Genomic DNA, 17,209 nt, shown 5'->3' on the forward strand with positions numbered 1-17,209 from the left:
CTAAACTTGCTTGCAGACTATGTGTATACATGCAGATGCTGTAGACTTAGGTTTGCTTTGACTATTCTGCCACAGATGCACGTGAAGGAAGTCTCTGATAGTTGTGAGTGGCAACCCTTATGCAAACAGTGGAAGATAGTGAACTCGCTATGTTAAATTCCCCTAGCACACCAGTTGCATGTAAGGATCCAGTGAGGAGGATACAATGGTAATGCTTTAGGTATTTTATTGCTGTACCTTGAGATGATGCACAGTTATACCTTGAGGGATGATACATAGAGGTCAAAGCAAAATCCTTTCTGCAGCTCAGGAAAACATGTCTGCTACACATGAGGCTGACACAGGAACTGGAAGTGAGCTTACAGAACAGGAGTGGTCACATAACACATACATATGGTAATTACATTAACTTATAGAGGTAAATATAACATTGGCCAGTAGATGGCAGCAAAGGATAACAAATACATAAGAACTCAATAAATCATATAGCATCCATACAAAATGGTGGATTCAACTTGAGAAACCCTAACTAGGGCAGCACAAGGGGTATGCTATAGACCACCAAATATAAATAAAAGGTAAGAGTCTCTTCTTTTAAACCAAATCAAACAAGCATCAAATCAGGGTCAGGTATTAATTATGGGGGATTTTAATTTACCTGACATTGATTGGGAAAAAACAGGTAAATCAGCAAGAAGCAATGGGTTCTTAAGCTTACTTAAAGACCAGTTTATTACACAAACGGTAGAAACTCCAACTCGTGATGAGGCACTCTTGGACTTAGTATTAACAAATAACACAGACTTAGTTTCAAACACAAAAGTAATTGAACAATTAGGGAACAGTGATCACAATATGGTTTCACTGGAAATCAACTTCAGTAAATTACATCCAAAAGGATCTGCAAAAATACTAAACTTCAGAAAAGCGAACTTTGAATTATTCAGGGAAGGCCTAACAGGAATTGGGTGGGAAACGGTTATGGAGGGAAAAAATGCAGAGGAAATGTGGGATACTCTTAAAAAGGTGCTTGATTCACTAACTATTGAATACATTCCTAAAGTAACTAAAGGTAAATTCAACAAAAAAAAGCCACCATGGTTGGACAAAGAAGTAAGGTCAGCTATCAACAATAAAACCAGAGCCTTTAAATTATATAAAAATAACTTGAATGAGGAGGTGTTCGCAAAATACAAAGAATCAAACAAAACTTGTAAAGGGGTAATCAAAGCAGCTAAAATATTATATGAAGAGTGCATAGCCACTGAAAGCAAAACCAACCCAAAGAAGTTTTTTAAATATATAAATAGTAAACGTTTAATTAAGGAAAACATAGGCCCACTAACTGATACTAGTGGAAAAAGTGTTACTGAGGACAAGGGAAAAGCAAAACTGTTAACTGAGTTCTTCTCATCAGTATTTACTAAGGGAGAGCAGACTGTGGAATGAACATTTACCACAAACGGGACAAATAAGCCAGATCTCATTGTGGATTTCACGCCGAAGGAAATAATACTGAGGCTAAGCAAACTCAAAACAAATAAATCACCAGGGCCAGATGGGATTCATCCGAGGGTATTAATGGAATTAAGGGATGAACTACCTACCCCCCTACATTATATCTTTAGCAAGTCACTATCGTCAGGTATGGTACCAAAAGATTGGAGAATAGCAGAGGTAGTGCTAATATTCAAAAAAGGAAAAAAGGAAGATCCCACTAATTACAGACCCGTTAGTTTAACATCAATTGTGGGTAAACTATTTGAAGGATTTTTAAGGGATAGTATCCAGAAACACCGTCTACTCAGTACTAACCAACATGGGTTCGTGAAAAATCGTTCATGCCAAACTAATCTACTAGGGTTCTATGAAGAGGTTAGCAAAAACCTCGATAATGGAAATGCTGTAGATGTGATTTTCCTAGATTTCGCTAAAGCATTTGATACTGTCCCACACAAGAGATTGATTAATAAAATGGAGAACCTAGGATTGGATGAAAATATCTGCAGATGGGTATGGAATTGGCTATGTAATAGAGAACAAAGAATGGTTGTGAATAGTGCCGTATCAGATATGATACCGGTACTAAGTGGAGTGTCCCAGGGTTCGGTTTTGGGGCCCATTTTGTTTAACATTTTTATTAACGATATTGGGATAGGGTTACTCAGCAATGTATCCATCTTTGCGGACGATACGAAAAACTTAGAAAAGTCATCAAATCATCAGAAGATGTCACCATGCTTCAAAATGATCTTGCAAAAAATGGAAGATGAGGTTCAATGTAGATAAATGTAAGGTTATGCACCTTGGGAGACACAACCAGTGTGCAAGTTACAACCTTAGCGGAGAGGAACTGGGTAATTCCATACTTGAAAAGGATCTAGGAGTCCAAATAGACAGCAAACTGGGATGTAGTGCCCATTGTAATGTAGCTACAAAAAAGGCCAACAAAATTCTGGCATGTATTAAGAGGGGAATGGAAACTAGGGACTCAAGGGTAATTATGCCACTGTATAAAGCATTGGTGAGACCTCACCTCGAGTATGGAGTGCAGTTCTGGGCCCCACACTATAAAAAGGACATCATAGAATTAGAAAAAGTCCAAAGGCGAGCAACAAAGCTTATTAGGGGAATGGAGAATTTAAGCTACGGGGAGAGATTAAGCAATTTGGGACTATTTACATTAGAAAAGAGACATTTAAGTGGGGACATGCTCAACATGTACAAGTATATCAAGGGCCAATATAAGGAACTGTCACACACCCTCTTTTCTACTAGAAAGGAATCTAGTACACGAGGGCATGAGTATAGATTAGAAGAGAAAATATTTAATTTAGCTGGTAGAAAGAATTTCTTTACGGTCAGAACAGTCAAACTCTGGAACTCTCTTCCCAGAGAGGTGGTAACAGCTGGCTCATTAAATGCGTTCAAGGCAAAGTTATTTACTGGAGACAAACATTTACTGGAGAAAAACATCCATGGGTACAAATAAGAAATATAATTTGTCTGTAAAATATCAGAACCTACTAAATCAGCAATGGATATCTATACCAGGTTGAACTAGATGGACGCAAGTCTTTTTTCAGCCTTACCTACTATGTAACTGTGTAAGCCTGAAATAGGCAGGAGATTATGGTGTGGCCAAGAGACATATTATCTTGTAGCGAGTGCCAATAGATGAAGGTAGACGCCTGATTGGCTGTGTTAGACACACCCAATGGGTGGTGCTAGGCACACTCCCTTGACGGTGCACCCCCTAATTAAATGGACCCTGGACCGCCTATGGACCCTGATTAGGTGTTTTCTTTTTATAACAGCCTTTTGTGAATTGAGTTGGCGGGGGGGGAGATTGAGCTTGGATAGATGAATTGTTGAAGGAAGGCACAATGTACTGACATTAAGATCTCCTCTTAAAGGAGTTCCCTCCTCAGGTAGTAGCTGATTGGACCACACACCCTCCCGCCTTTCTCCACACTCATGCAATCTTCCCCGTATACGGTCACAAGGTCAACATTGAAATGGTTGACATGCATTAGGCGGACCACTGAAGGTCACCAGTCCTTAGGTAGACACACTCAAAAAGTCAACATGGCTTTAGATCGACAGTGTCATTAGGTCGACACAAGCATTAGGTCGACAGTCAAAAGGTCATGAGATAAATAAATAAGTGCCGATAAATGCCGACATCCAATAAGGCGTGGTGTACATGTGTATTAGACTTAGGCACCTGGAAACTTTAATCAGACCCTGCCCAAACAGTGCCGTACAAATGTGAGCAGGTTTGAGGCTTCCACTAATCTGCGACTGAGACAGGCTGGTAGTGGCTGGCATTGATGTCAGAGACCCTTCTCAAAAACACCTGGGCACGCCTGCGTTTTTTTCAAACACACCCAGAAAACTGAAGGTTTCACCCTGATATGCGGCTTTCTGTCAGAAACTATGGCTCCATTGTGTTTATGATGCATATGCATATTCAGTTACTAATTCCCCTTACGCATATGCAATGTAGGCCTAGTTCCTGATTCAGACCAATTATCAAGGCAGCAGATGGACAAAACCATGCTGCCCTGCACTGGTGGGGCAAAAGTACAAGGAGATGCTGATGACGCTGCAGGTGGAACCGGAAGTGACTCAACGAGGTTCATCTCCACAGCAAAGGGAGGCTTGTTCCGCCATCGTGAGACTTCTTCTTCTTCTGCCATTACCAGTATTATTTTCAAGTACTCCCAACTGGTCCGCAGCATACCCCCAGGAGTACGTGTACCCCAGGTTGGGAACCGCTGAACTAGGGCAATACTATGTTGCATAAAGTTTATTATGGTACTACCACGATGGATAACATTGACTAGGTCATTAATATGGTTCAGAAAAAGACTAAGATCTGTACTATGAAGAATAAAATGAATAACTGCTGCAGAGAGAGAAGTCTAGAAGCATTGGGCAGAGATGGCGTAATGTACTGCTCCGGCCCCTGAGCATGTGGGGAAGGGGCTTGTAGCGCCAGTACAGATGGAGCCTTCTTCAACTATCCTTCTCTGGAGAGCCATGGTGAGCAAGGGCTCACCAATGCTTATTATCATCTATTGGTGCTCATTTGGAGTGCCCTTAGAACTCTCCGGCAGTGTTGCAACAATGATCCTTGTTGCTGGGTGCTTGAAACGGCCATCCCCAATCCTAGAACTGTGAGGTGGTGATAATGCCCCCTACAGAGCCCCTGCGCTCATGCGCAGTGTCACCATTTGTACACACCTGGATACAGCCCTAGCATTGCACAGGAGCACCTGCTTTCCAGCACTTGTGGGTTACTTGTAAAAACTGATACAGTTTTGTTTACCCTGTATGCAAAAAGGTATAATTGTAATGTTATCTTAATGTATTTGCACCCATTGATTGGCCTAGGTCAGTGGTTCCCAAACTGTGTGCCTAGTGGTATCTCGGGATGTTTGCAAGGGTGCCTCGGGTTGGGGGTCCACAACCAAAATAAATTATTTAAGCTCAAATTGATAGGCTGGTTGCTGCCAATTATGAAATATATGGACAATTAGAACCACAGCTATGTTTCCCACCACATCACTGAACCTGAGGGTGACAGTTAAGCACAGTTTACATATTTTTTTTATTTACCCATAACAAACTTTTTTGACAAGGGGTGCCTTGAACAAATGCTAATATTCTAGGGGGCCCTGGTCAATAACGTTTGGGAATCACTGGCCTAGGTGCTATTTAGTCAAGAGTTGCCAATATTATTCAATAAACACACAAGAATCCACATGAATGACTTCCAAGGGCAGGTATATAAATTATTAGCTTATATGTGCCAATGGTATGTTTGTGCATATATTCCATATTAACAAACTAAATACTGTATATTACATATTAATTAATTAAATATATTAGCTGTTACTTACAGCATCAATGAGAAAACTTCATTCTTTGCAAATGGAACCATCCCCAGATAAATGCAGTCATTAATTAAGATCATTATTCACAAAGCGATGTGAATAGGACACACACAGGGCCTGTTCTACCATTAGGAAACTGCCTAGGGGCTCGAGAATCTAGGGGGGCGCCCCTGAATCTGACTATCACAAAATGAAGGATAACTCTGAGATAGGCATCCTTACTGAACGTAATGCAAACAGAACTTATATGATGCCACTTACACTCTGTCACCTGAGGTTCTGGAAAGTGGGTATTGGTGTGTGGGTAGTGGATGGAAATCAGTAAGCTGAAAATTTGCCAATAAACCTTGTACCTTGTACCTGCCCTGGACGCACAGCACCTTTTGCTAATTAATATGATATGCGAAATGCATTCTGATGAAACTGCTACACTATCTAAGGAGAAAAATAGGTACTGCCATTCCCTGGACATACAGTGGGGCAAAAAAGTATTTTGACAGCCACCGATTGTGCAAGTTGACCCACTTAAAAAGATGAGAGAGGTCTGTAATTTCCATCATAGATACACTTCAACTGTGAGAGACAGAAAGTGGAAAAAAACAGGAAATCACATTGAATGATTTTTAAACAATTTATTTGTGTATAACTTTGTAATATAACCTCGGTTGGCAATTACAGAGGTCATATGTTTCCTGTAGTTTTTCACCAGGTTTGCACACACTGTAGCAGGTATTTTGGCTCACTCTTCCATGCAGATGTTCTCTAGATCTGTTGGGTGACATTCTATGGGATGAGATAAAAGCGCATTTTTTTATCTCGCTCCACATCGCCGCTCTTCGCACTTTCTGAAATCGCATTTTTTAGCAATAAATCGCATATTTAATGGGATGCGCTTTGGAGGCTGAATAGTGTGATGTAGTGCGATTTGCGGCGAAGTGGTGTGATTTTATGACACATAAAAGTGCGATTTCTTCCGCCGGTCATGTGCGAGTTTTGGACCAACCGGAGTGCGATTTACAAGACTGTCTCCGCATGACTAAGAACCCCCTAACCTATTGGCCCACCTTAAACTCCATTATGCATCACACCCCCTATATAAAGGGGCTGGTGCCATTTCACTCTTTGATAGGAAGTAAGGAGCATGGCAGTGTGAGCAGAGGAACAGGTGTTGGTGGCAGAGTGAGGAGTGGCAGAGTGAGGAGTGGCAGAGGGAGCAGTGGCAGAGGGAGCAGTGGCAGCAGCCAGCCAAGAGGATTCAGTGGGAAACACACACATTTGAGCAGGTACAAATAGGACAGAGAGGGTAATATGTAAAAATGTACTTACCAAGTAGCCAGGCCTCTGGCATTTGTTGTTGGTTGAATCGGTTTCAGAGGGCTGAGTGCCTCAGAATATAGGCGTCATGGCAGTTCCCAGGGAAGCCTGCAACTACACTTAAGATTTTGAGATAAGCATCACATACCACCTGCACGTTCAAAGAGTGCCGCTCACGCCGATTGACATAGACGTATCCCCGCACGTGCGGTGCCCTAATCCCAATATGTGTGCAGTCTATAGCTCCCAGCATGTGAGGGAATGCTGAGAGTCTATTGAAAGCCACCTTGTGGTCCTGCTCCTCCAACTCAGAACGAATCTGATGTATGTCCGCCACAACTTCTTTAAAGCAAGTAACACTTGAGTAAAATGCTTAGAGAAAGTGGCTTGTGATACCCCCAAGGACCATGAGGTCACAGACTGAGTGGAGCCTGTGGCCAAAAGTAGAGGGTACATATTAATTTCTGCAGCCCAGACACTGCATGGTCCCCCCCCCCCGAAAGGGTCCAAATCATCTCTCACCTGCTCATATAAGTCCAAAAGGTTGTTGCGGTTCAGCCTAACATCCCCACAACCTGTTGATCCAAGAGGGAGTCCAGGTACAGCCTAGCACGATACATACGTGGGGTATGCAGTAGTCGGGGGGTACCTGGATCTGGTGCGCAGCTTCCTCCCTCCTGCGCAGCTCCTCCAAATGGTCCACATCACAAATCAGCAACTCCAAACCACTCCATGTCTCAAACCCTCACAGGTGTCCTTAATGATGTTGGGGTATATGTAGGGGTGTTTCTGAGTGAAATTGAGGCCACCTGTGTTGAAATTAACCATTTGTGCACTCTGAGCCAAATCGCTCAACAGAACCTGGTCTGAAAAAGGTGCGATTATTCGACACCTTAAAAGTGCGATTTCCAAAAACGCATCCCATTAAATAAGCGATTTGTATACTTTTCTGTACGAAAACATCTGGATGCGATAAAAGTGCGATTTTTTTCAACACTTTCAGTACGCATGAGTTATCGCACAGAATATGCGATATCCGGCCCTTAGCGCATCCTATTAAATATGCGATTTCAAGAAAAAATGTGATGTCGCCATTTTTTTTACTAATAATCGCCAAAAAACACAAATCTCATCCCATAGAATGTCACCCGTTATGTTTTGGGGTTGTAGCCGGGCAACACGGACTTTAAACTCCCTCCACAGATTTTCAATTATGTTGAGGTCTGGAGAGGCTAGGCCACTCAAGGACCTTGAAATGCTTCTTACAGAGCCACTCCTTGGTTGACCGGGCAGTGTGTTTGGGGTCATTGTCATGCTGGAAGACCCAGACACTTTCCATTTTCAATACTCTTACTGAGGGAAGGAGGTTTTGGGGCAAAATCTCATAATAAATGGCCCATCCTCTCCTTAATATGGATCAGTCATCCTTTCCCCTTTGCAGAAAAGCAGCCCCAAAGTATGCTGTTTCCACCACATGCTTCACAGTGGGTATGGTATTTTTGGAATGCCACTCATTATTCTTGTCCAGTCTGCTGTTTCCCCTGGCTATTAGTACCTATCGCAGTATATAATTCCAGTCTGCTGTTGCCCCTGGCTACCAGTACCTATCGCAGTATACAATTCCAGTCTGCTGTTGCCACTGCCTACCTACTGCTGTATATAATTCCTCCTCAGCACAACAGAGGACTTGCTTGCATAATTTTTAGGGTCTACTTGTGTCCTAAACGAGTGCTGTAGAGTAATTGGGGCCTCCTACTGACCTCCGTGGGGGTTCCTATATACACTGTAAGACAGTGACAGGGAAAGTCATAGACGGCAGGTACCTTTCCCCTAGAATCCTGTCTTATGGCATATAGACTGCAGGCTGTTTCAATCTGTGTGGTAAGCTCCGGCTTACAAAGGGTGTTCTGTCCTGGGCTGGTAATCAGGAGAGCACCTGATTCTTTAAAAAGGAGTCAGCCCTCTCCATAGATCTCTCTCTTTCTCTCCCTGGGTGTTGGAGGCAGTAAGCTGCTGCTAGATAGAGACAAGGCTGTAAGTACTGCATTACTTGATCTATATCTGCTGTGTGTGTCCAGTGTCACATAGTGTGGCCCTGGTATAGAGAGGGACGTTTATTCTGTTTAGTTAGAGCTCAGACGAGCAGGTTTTATTTTCTGTTTTGCCTGAAGTGTAAAGGCTGTTTTTTAGTTTCTTGCTCTGAGTGCTGCAATAAACTCAGGCAAGCCCTGTTTTGGACCCAAGCCGTGATGTCACTGTCTAAGTCTGTGCCAAATCCTCACCTGTGCCTACCCGTTTGATGCTAAAACCCCACATATGGTGGAGAATGCGAGCAAGCATCTCACTTAAAGAGACATACATCGAACTATAGGACTTTTGCTACAGCAAGCTGGAAGTTGTTGCTAAAGGCAACCAGCCACAAGTGAGTGTCTGGAGTGCGCTGATACTTGTATGTCCTGGCTGAAGGCTGCTGTAACACTGCAACAGGAGACTGTTAAAATGGAGGACCTTTTAAAACACTTGGTGCAGGCAAATGAGCTGCAGCGGCAGGCCAATGCACATCAGCAAAAGGTGCATGAGGAGGCCATGCGTGCCCAGGCTGAAACCAATGTTTTGCTGCTTGAATCCAACAGACAAGCCTTAAAGGAACAGCAGCAAACTAATCTGCAATTACAAAAGCAAATACAGAATGTGGCTAAGAGTGTGGCGCAGAGTGTGCAAACACCCCAACCCTTGCTTCCAACCACACGGGCTGCAGTACAGAAGTCTCTGCAAAAGATGACTCTCACGGATGATGTAGAGGCCTATCTTGCAGTGTTTGAACGTGTAGCAGAGCGTGAACAGTTACCCGTGGATCAATGGGCAGGTGTGGTAGCACCTTTTCTAACTGGAGAACCACAAAAGGCGTATTTTGATCTGAGTGAGCAGGATGCTAAGGTCTACGCGAAACTCAAGGGAGAGATCCTTGCTCGCTTAGGCGTAAACATGAGTGTGCGTGCCCGGAAGGTGCATAACTGGACTTTTTCTGAACAGTTACCTGCGCGGTCCCAAATGTATGACCTGGTCCACCTGGTAAGGAAGTGGCTACAGCCAGAGGAGTCTACACCAGCGCAGATCGTGGAGAGAGTCGTGCTGGACAAGTATCTTTGTTCCTTACCTCCAAAGGTTCAGCGCTGGGTCGGTCAGGGCGACCCTAATGATGCCGAGGGGCTGGTCTACTTGGTTGAGAGGTACAGAGCTACTGAAAATCTAATCCAAGAAGTGCCTCCTGGACATTCCACCCTCAAGAACAGCAAAGCGGCCGGATCATCTGGTAAGACTGTTCCGTTTACTAGAGGGGTGAATAATGTTGTAAAGGGAGGTGGCCTAGATGGGGAACAAACAGTGGAGAGGCGTTCCCAAGGGACAGTAGGGTCCAAACCTGGGTCGCAAAAAGACTGGGGCCGCATACAGTGTTGGCGTTGTCATGGACCTGGGCATATTGCTGCCAATTGCCCCCTTACTTCTGAGCCAATGGAGTGTGATACAGCCAGGCGAAGCTCTTTATATGCACGTTCTGTTTTCTCTGCTGAGACTGTGTCAGAAACTGGACAGCAAATATGTCATGTAAAGGTGGATGGTTATCCCGGGAGGGCTCTACTGGACTCTGGGAGTTTAGTTACTCTCATCCATGCCAGCTTGGTAGACCCTGGGACACTCACAGGACGTTACATAGGGGTCTTGTGCATACATGGGGACACCAAGGAGTATCCCACAGCTTTAGTCCAGCTAAAGAGTACTTGTGGAACTGTGTCCCATTAAGTGGGCGTGGTAGAGACCCTGATGCATAGTGTGATCCTGGGAAGAGACTTCCCATTGTTCTGGGACTTGTGGAAACAGAATGTACACTGCACTAGAAATGCTGTTAATAATGAGAATGTGTGCCCTGTGATTAGTCCTGAGCCTTTTGATCAGGATACTGAGGTTCAAACGGTAGGGGTGACCACTATTGAATCTGACCGTTTTCCCCTAGCTGTTCTTGCAGGTGAAGCTGAGGAGCAGGAAGAAGCGTGTGACATGCCTGAACTAGAGATGTCACGTGATAATTTTGGGACTGCTCAACTTAGAGATCCCACCTTATTAAGAGCTAGGGAAAATCCTAAAGTCATAAATGGTGAGCCCCAATACCCCAATGCTGACAAAGAGTTCCCATATATGGCCGTTAACCAGGATCTACTGTATCGGGTAGATAAAAAAGTGGGAAGTGTAAATTATAAAGTGTATCAACCAGGTAAACGGAAGCCAGAACAGTTGTACCATGTGAACTTAATTAAACCCTGGAAAGACAGAGAGACTCTGACAGCTGTAAGTGCCCCCTCTAGTGATAGCCCAGAGGTGCGGGTGTCAGAGACCCTGTCCAAATCCCAGAAGCAGGAAACTAAAGAGTTAGTACAAAGGAATTATGATGTGTTCTCAGAACTTCCAGGGCGCACCACAGCCATAAAACATGACATTGTCACCGAACCTGGAGTTCGGGTACGCTTAAAACCCTATAGAGTACCAGAAGCGCGTAGACAGGCCATATCTGGGGAGGTCCAGAAAATGTTAGACCTCGGGGTTATCGAGGAGTCTAAAAGTGAGTGGTCAAGCCCGATTGTGTTAATTCCAAAACCAGATGGCTCATTGCGCTTCTGTAATGACTTCCGGAAGCTGAACGAGGTATCAAAATTTGATGCCTACCCAATGCCAAGAGTTGATGAGTTAATTGAAAGACTTGGTCATGCTAGATATTTCTCTACCCTCGACTTAACTAAAGGTTACTGGCAAGTACCTCTTACCGATAGTGCCAAAGAGAAAACAGCGTTTGTCACCCCCGATGGTCTGTTTCAATATCTCTGTTTGCCTTTTGGGTTGCATGGGGCTCCAGCAACTTTTCAAAGGTTAATGGACATTGTTCTTAAACCCCATCGTCAGTATGCCTCGGCATATCTAGACGACATCATAATTTTTAGTGATGACTGGAAGAGTCATTTACCCAAAGTCCAGGCGGTGTTGAATTCCCTCAGAGAGGCGGGGTTGACAGCGAACCCAAAAAAGTGTACTTTAGGCCTCGAGGAGGCACGTTACCTGGGGTATGTTATCGGGAGAGGTATAATAAAGCCTCAAATAAATAAAGTGGAGGCTATCCAAGACTGGCCTCGTCCTTCGACAAAAAAACAAGTCAGGGCTTTTTTGGGAATTCTGGGGTATTACCGTAGGTTCATTCCCCAGTTTGCAACCATGGCAGCGCCCCTAACCGATCTTACCAAAGGAGGTAAGGCAGTTATGGTCAGCTGGAACCCAGAGGCTGAAAGGGCATTCCAAGAATTAAAAGTGGCCCTTTGTAATCAACCAGTCCTGATCACTCCGGATTTTAAAAAAGAGTTTGTCGTACAGACTGTTGCTTCTGATGAGGGACTAGGTGCTGTCCTCTCCCAAGAAGTTGGTGGAGAGGAACACCCGGTAACATATTTGAGCAGGAAGCTCACACCTGCGGAGAGAAACTACAGTATAGTTGAGCGGGAGTGCTTAGCAATCAAGTGGGCCCTTGAATCCCTAAAGTACTATCTCTTAGGACGCTCCTTTAGATTAATCACTGACCACTCCCCACTTACATGGATGTACCAAGCCAAAGAGAGAAATGCAAGGGTCATGAGATGGTTTCTCAATTTGCAAAATTTCAAATTTACAGTGGAACACAGAGCAGGAAGGCTTCAGGGTAATGCCGATGCCCTATCCCGAACATACTGCCAGTTGGCAGACAGTGTCCGACCCCACAGGTTCGAACAGAGGGGTAGGGTATGTAAGACAGTGACAGGGAAAGTCATAGACGGCAGGTACCTTTCCCCTAGAATCCTGTCTTATGGCATATAGACTGCAGGCTGTTTCAATCTGTGTGGTAAGCTCCGGCTTACAAAGGGTGTTCTGTCCTGGGCTGGTAATCAGGAGAGCACCTGATTCTTTAAAAAGGAGTCAGCCCTCTCCATAGAGCTCTCTCTCTCTCTCCCTGGGTGTTGGAGGCAGTAAGCTGCTGCTAGAGAGAGACAAGGCTGTAAGTACTGCATTACTTGATCTATATCTGCTGTGTATATACCGCCCGTCACTCACAAGCAGAATATAAACGTTACTGACCTGTATTACAGGCCCTATATGCATGTAACGGTATCTTTAAGTCTGGATCACAGTCTTCAAAAGTAGCTCAACACCCCGTATTCACTCAGTCATAAAAACATCAATCGGCTGGTGGAACAACACTCACCTCAATATGAGGCCCTATTTGCATAGAGCGGTTTCTTTAGTTCAGTCCTGACAAGGAGATTTTCCACACCCAGGATGCTCCGTAAAAAAAGTATTTTATTCCACACGATATACAAGTAAAAACAGACGATAAAAAGTAGATTAAAAAACAAATTCACACATTGATGTGTGAGACCACACTACACTCTCTCCCTGCATCCGGAACAGGGTGAGATGCGTTGCCAGATGGAATAAAGCAAAAAGGTCTCACCATCAGATGTGTCCCCTTCTCCTCACCAACGCGTTTCGGGCTCAAGCTTCAGCCCCTTTTCAAGGTGTGAGGGGTCTATGGTGTAGAGCGGTATTTATACCTGTCTCCCAAATGATCCTAAAGTTATCCATACTAAAAACTGGGGTGGAGTGAGGGGATGGTACCGTTACAACACAACACCTAAATACCTTTGTAATACAATGTTTCATACTCACTACATTTCTATTCATGTTACACATAATACAGATGAACCTTATCCAAATGCAATACCGCAAAGATATAAATAAAGTCCCAAATACACAGACTCCCCTTCCGGGGTTATTTCCATATTTTGCGGAGCCTTCTTATACACCTGTGTATCCTCTTGTTACTTGCGTAGCGTCACTTCCGGTGCCGCGATCGCTACTTCCGGTATTCGGGTGAAACACACTGTTTGATTGTGTGGTTCCATGTTTCACTGACGGACGCGCACATCCTCCTTCCGGTTTGTTGAGACGCTGACTTCCTGTATTTGGAACGCAGCTGATGGCTCTGCTAATCTGATGTATTGCGGCCGCCATTTTGTGTGATGGATTTCCATAGGGCTTAATGATAACGCTTTTTTTGTCCTCTCATTCGGTGCCACCATACTGTAGCCTCATACGGAATATCACCACCAGTGAGACAGGACAAAACAACATAAAGAGGAGATGTTAAAATATATCACATCATAGGAAACACTTAATTTCAAATCCTATATTGAGTCCATTAGGTTCAATAGTTTTATGTGAGTAAATTTTCCTCATTTCTGTACGGGCAAGCCGTTTTTCTCTATCATTAACCCTCCAGTTCTCTTTAATGATATTTATACCACAAAAAGACAATAGATGTTCTGTATTACAATTGTGTACATTTTTGAAATGCATAGAAACATTGTGTGTCTCTGTGCCTTTCTTAATATTCCTCACATGCTCGGCCATACGGCTCTTTAACATTCTTATGGTCTTACCAATGTATTGTTTATGGCATGTGCACTCAATAATGTAAATACAGAATTTGCTGTTGCAAGTGATAAAATCATCAATAGTGTGCCATTCATAGTTACATAGTTACATAGTAGGTAAGGCTGAAAAAAGACTTGCGTCCATCTAGTTCAACCTGGTATAGATATCCATTGCTGATTTGGTAGGTTCTGGTATTTTACAGACAAATTATATTTCTTATTTGTACCCATGGATATTTTTCTCCAGTAAATGTTTGTCCAACTTTGCCTTGAACGCATTTAATGAGCCAGCCGTTACCACCTCTCTGGGAAGAGAGTTCCAGAGTTTGACTGTTCTGACCGTAAAGAAATTCTTTCTACTAGCTGAATGAAATCTTTTTTCTTCTAATCTATACTCATGCCCTCGCGTCCTAGATTCCTTTCATTAGTTTGTACAGATTTATACTGATTTATTACCCTGCTATCACTTTTGCATACTCGGCACATTGAGCAGGTGCCACACCGATAAAAACCCTTTGATTTTATGGGGTTTAAGGGGGATGGTGTGTTAATGGCACTCGTTACCAATACATTTTTCAAATTGTTGGCCCTCCTATAGATAACATGGGGATTTTCATCAATGAATTGTTTCAGAATAGGGTCACTTTTTAGGATCCCCCAATGTTTCCTAATAATACTCTCTAATTGCTTAGATTGGTTAGTATATTATGTAATGAAATTAACACCCCTATTGCCGTTGTTTCTTTCTGGTTTGGAGGTGGCTGGTGTATTTCTAACAAAAGTTTGAACATACTCTCTACCTTTTTCTTTTGCTTTTGAGATGATACTTTGTTGGTAACCTTTGCTCTGGAACTGCTTTTCCATTTTTTCTGCATGGACCTCATATATTTCTAATTCGGTGCAGTTCCTGCCTATTCTTTGGAACTGCCCGTTAGGGATGCTACGCAGCCAATTTTCATGATGATTGCTGCTGTAGCCAATAAATGAATTACAGTCTGTTTTTTTCTCGTAATTGCGAGTTTTTACAGTGTTTCCCTCCACATAAATATACAGATCCAAGAAATTGACATTGGTGTTACTCTTATCAAAGGTTAACTTTATGTTGACCTGATTCCTATTGAGTTCATCACAAAATGTATTTAAAGAAAGATCATCCCCATTCCATATAAACAAAATATCATCAATGTACCGCTTCCAGGACACCAGACTGGCACCGAGCTGCAAGTTGTTAAATATGCACTCCTCCTCCCACTTGGCCATAAATAAATTGGCATAACTCGGTGCCAGCCTGGTGCCCACCGCGGTACCAGTTAACTGCTAATAAAAATCCCCATTAAACCAAAAATAGTTGTTGTTAAGAATAAGGGCTATGCCCTCCAATATAAAGTTTTTCTCTTCTGCAGATTTGCTTTCTTTATCTAAAAAGTATTCTACAGCCTTCAGACCTACTGTGTGATCAATGATTGTGTACAGTGAGGTCACGTCTGATGTGACTAAAGTGTAACCACTTTCCCACTGTACACCTTTCAACACCTCCAAAGTGGCCGGGGTGTCCTTGAGGTAAGACGCATTTTTTTGGACTAACGGTTGCAACAATGTATCCAAATAGAAGGGGACACATCTGATGGTGAGACCTTTTTGCTTAATTCCATCTGGCAACGCATCTCACCCTGTTCCGGATGCAGGGAGAGAGTGTAGTGTGGTCTCACACGTCAATGTGTGAATTTGTTTTTTAATCTACTTTTTATCATCTGTTTTTACTTGTATATCGTGTGGAATAAAATACTTTTTTTACGGAGCATCCTGGGTGTGGAAAATCTCCTTGTCAGGACTGAACTAAAGAAACCGCTCTATGCAAATAGGGCCTCATATTGAGGTGAGTGTTGTTCCACCAGCCGATTGATGTTTTTATGACTGAGTGAATACGGGGTGTCGAGCTACTTTTTAAGACTGTGATCCAGACTTAAAGATACCGTTACATGCATATAGGGCCTGTAATACAGGTCAGTAACGTTTATATTCTGCTTGTGAGTGACGGGCGGTCACAGGAAAAACAGAAGAGACTACCGTGGAGAAAAAAACATAAAAGATAACTTTATGTGTATATAGGGACCCCCACGGAGGTCAGTAGGAGGCCCCAATTACTCTACAGCACTCGTTTAGGACACAAGTAGACCCTAAAAATTCTGCAAGCAAGTCCTCTGTTGTGCTGAGGAGTGATTTCTGTAGTGATAGCGCTGAAGTGTGTTCTCAAATTGTGTTTTGGTATATTGGTGTAGTGGGGTGTAGTGACCCACAGAGAACACGCACAGCAGCAATCCTGGGCGCATTCATCTGCCTGTCGAATCTGCTTTTTGTGTACATTGTTCTATCACTATTAGACAGGGAGGTGTTTGGCGACCTCAACTTATATTGAATATAATGTTTGCCCACAGGGGCCGGCGTAATGTGTATGCAAAGGAGACTTTCCAGAGGGAAAGTAATGATGAAGTTGTCTGCACTACCGATGAGGATCTTGAAACAGCAATGCTCAAATTAGAAAAAGCTTTGATACGTGAGGGCAAAATCTGGTGGGAACTTACCACTCTAGAAACCTACTGCAAGGAAAAAATTGTACCTCGAGGTTTGAGACTTGAAAAAGTTCCCTCATTTGGAAATGAATCTAAGGAATTCATGGATTGCTGGTTCAAGATCCTAGATGACTGTTCAATTAAATTGATGCAGTTAATTATTGATCAGAAAAAGGAAGAATTGCGTAAATTAGAGGGAGACATAGCCATTTACAAATCTCTTGTAGAACCTTACTCAAAGTCTAAGGAATATAAAGATCTAGAGGAGATGGTAACAACAAAAGTAGAAAGAAATGAGAAAGATCTAATGGCTAAGAAAAAGAGGAAATTTTGGAGGGATAAGGATGATTATAAAAAGGGTAATCAACACTGTATAACCAATAAAGAAAAACGTATGGCTAAAAAAGATGCAGTG

Source organism: Crinia signifera, chromosome 8, assembly GCF_055691185.1.
Source record: "Crinia signifera chromosome 8, ASM5569118v1, whole genome shotgun sequence".
In the NCBI taxonomy this organism is placed as follows: domain Eukaryota; kingdom Metazoa; phylum Chordata; class Amphibia; order Anura; family Myobatrachidae; genus Crinia; species Crinia signifera.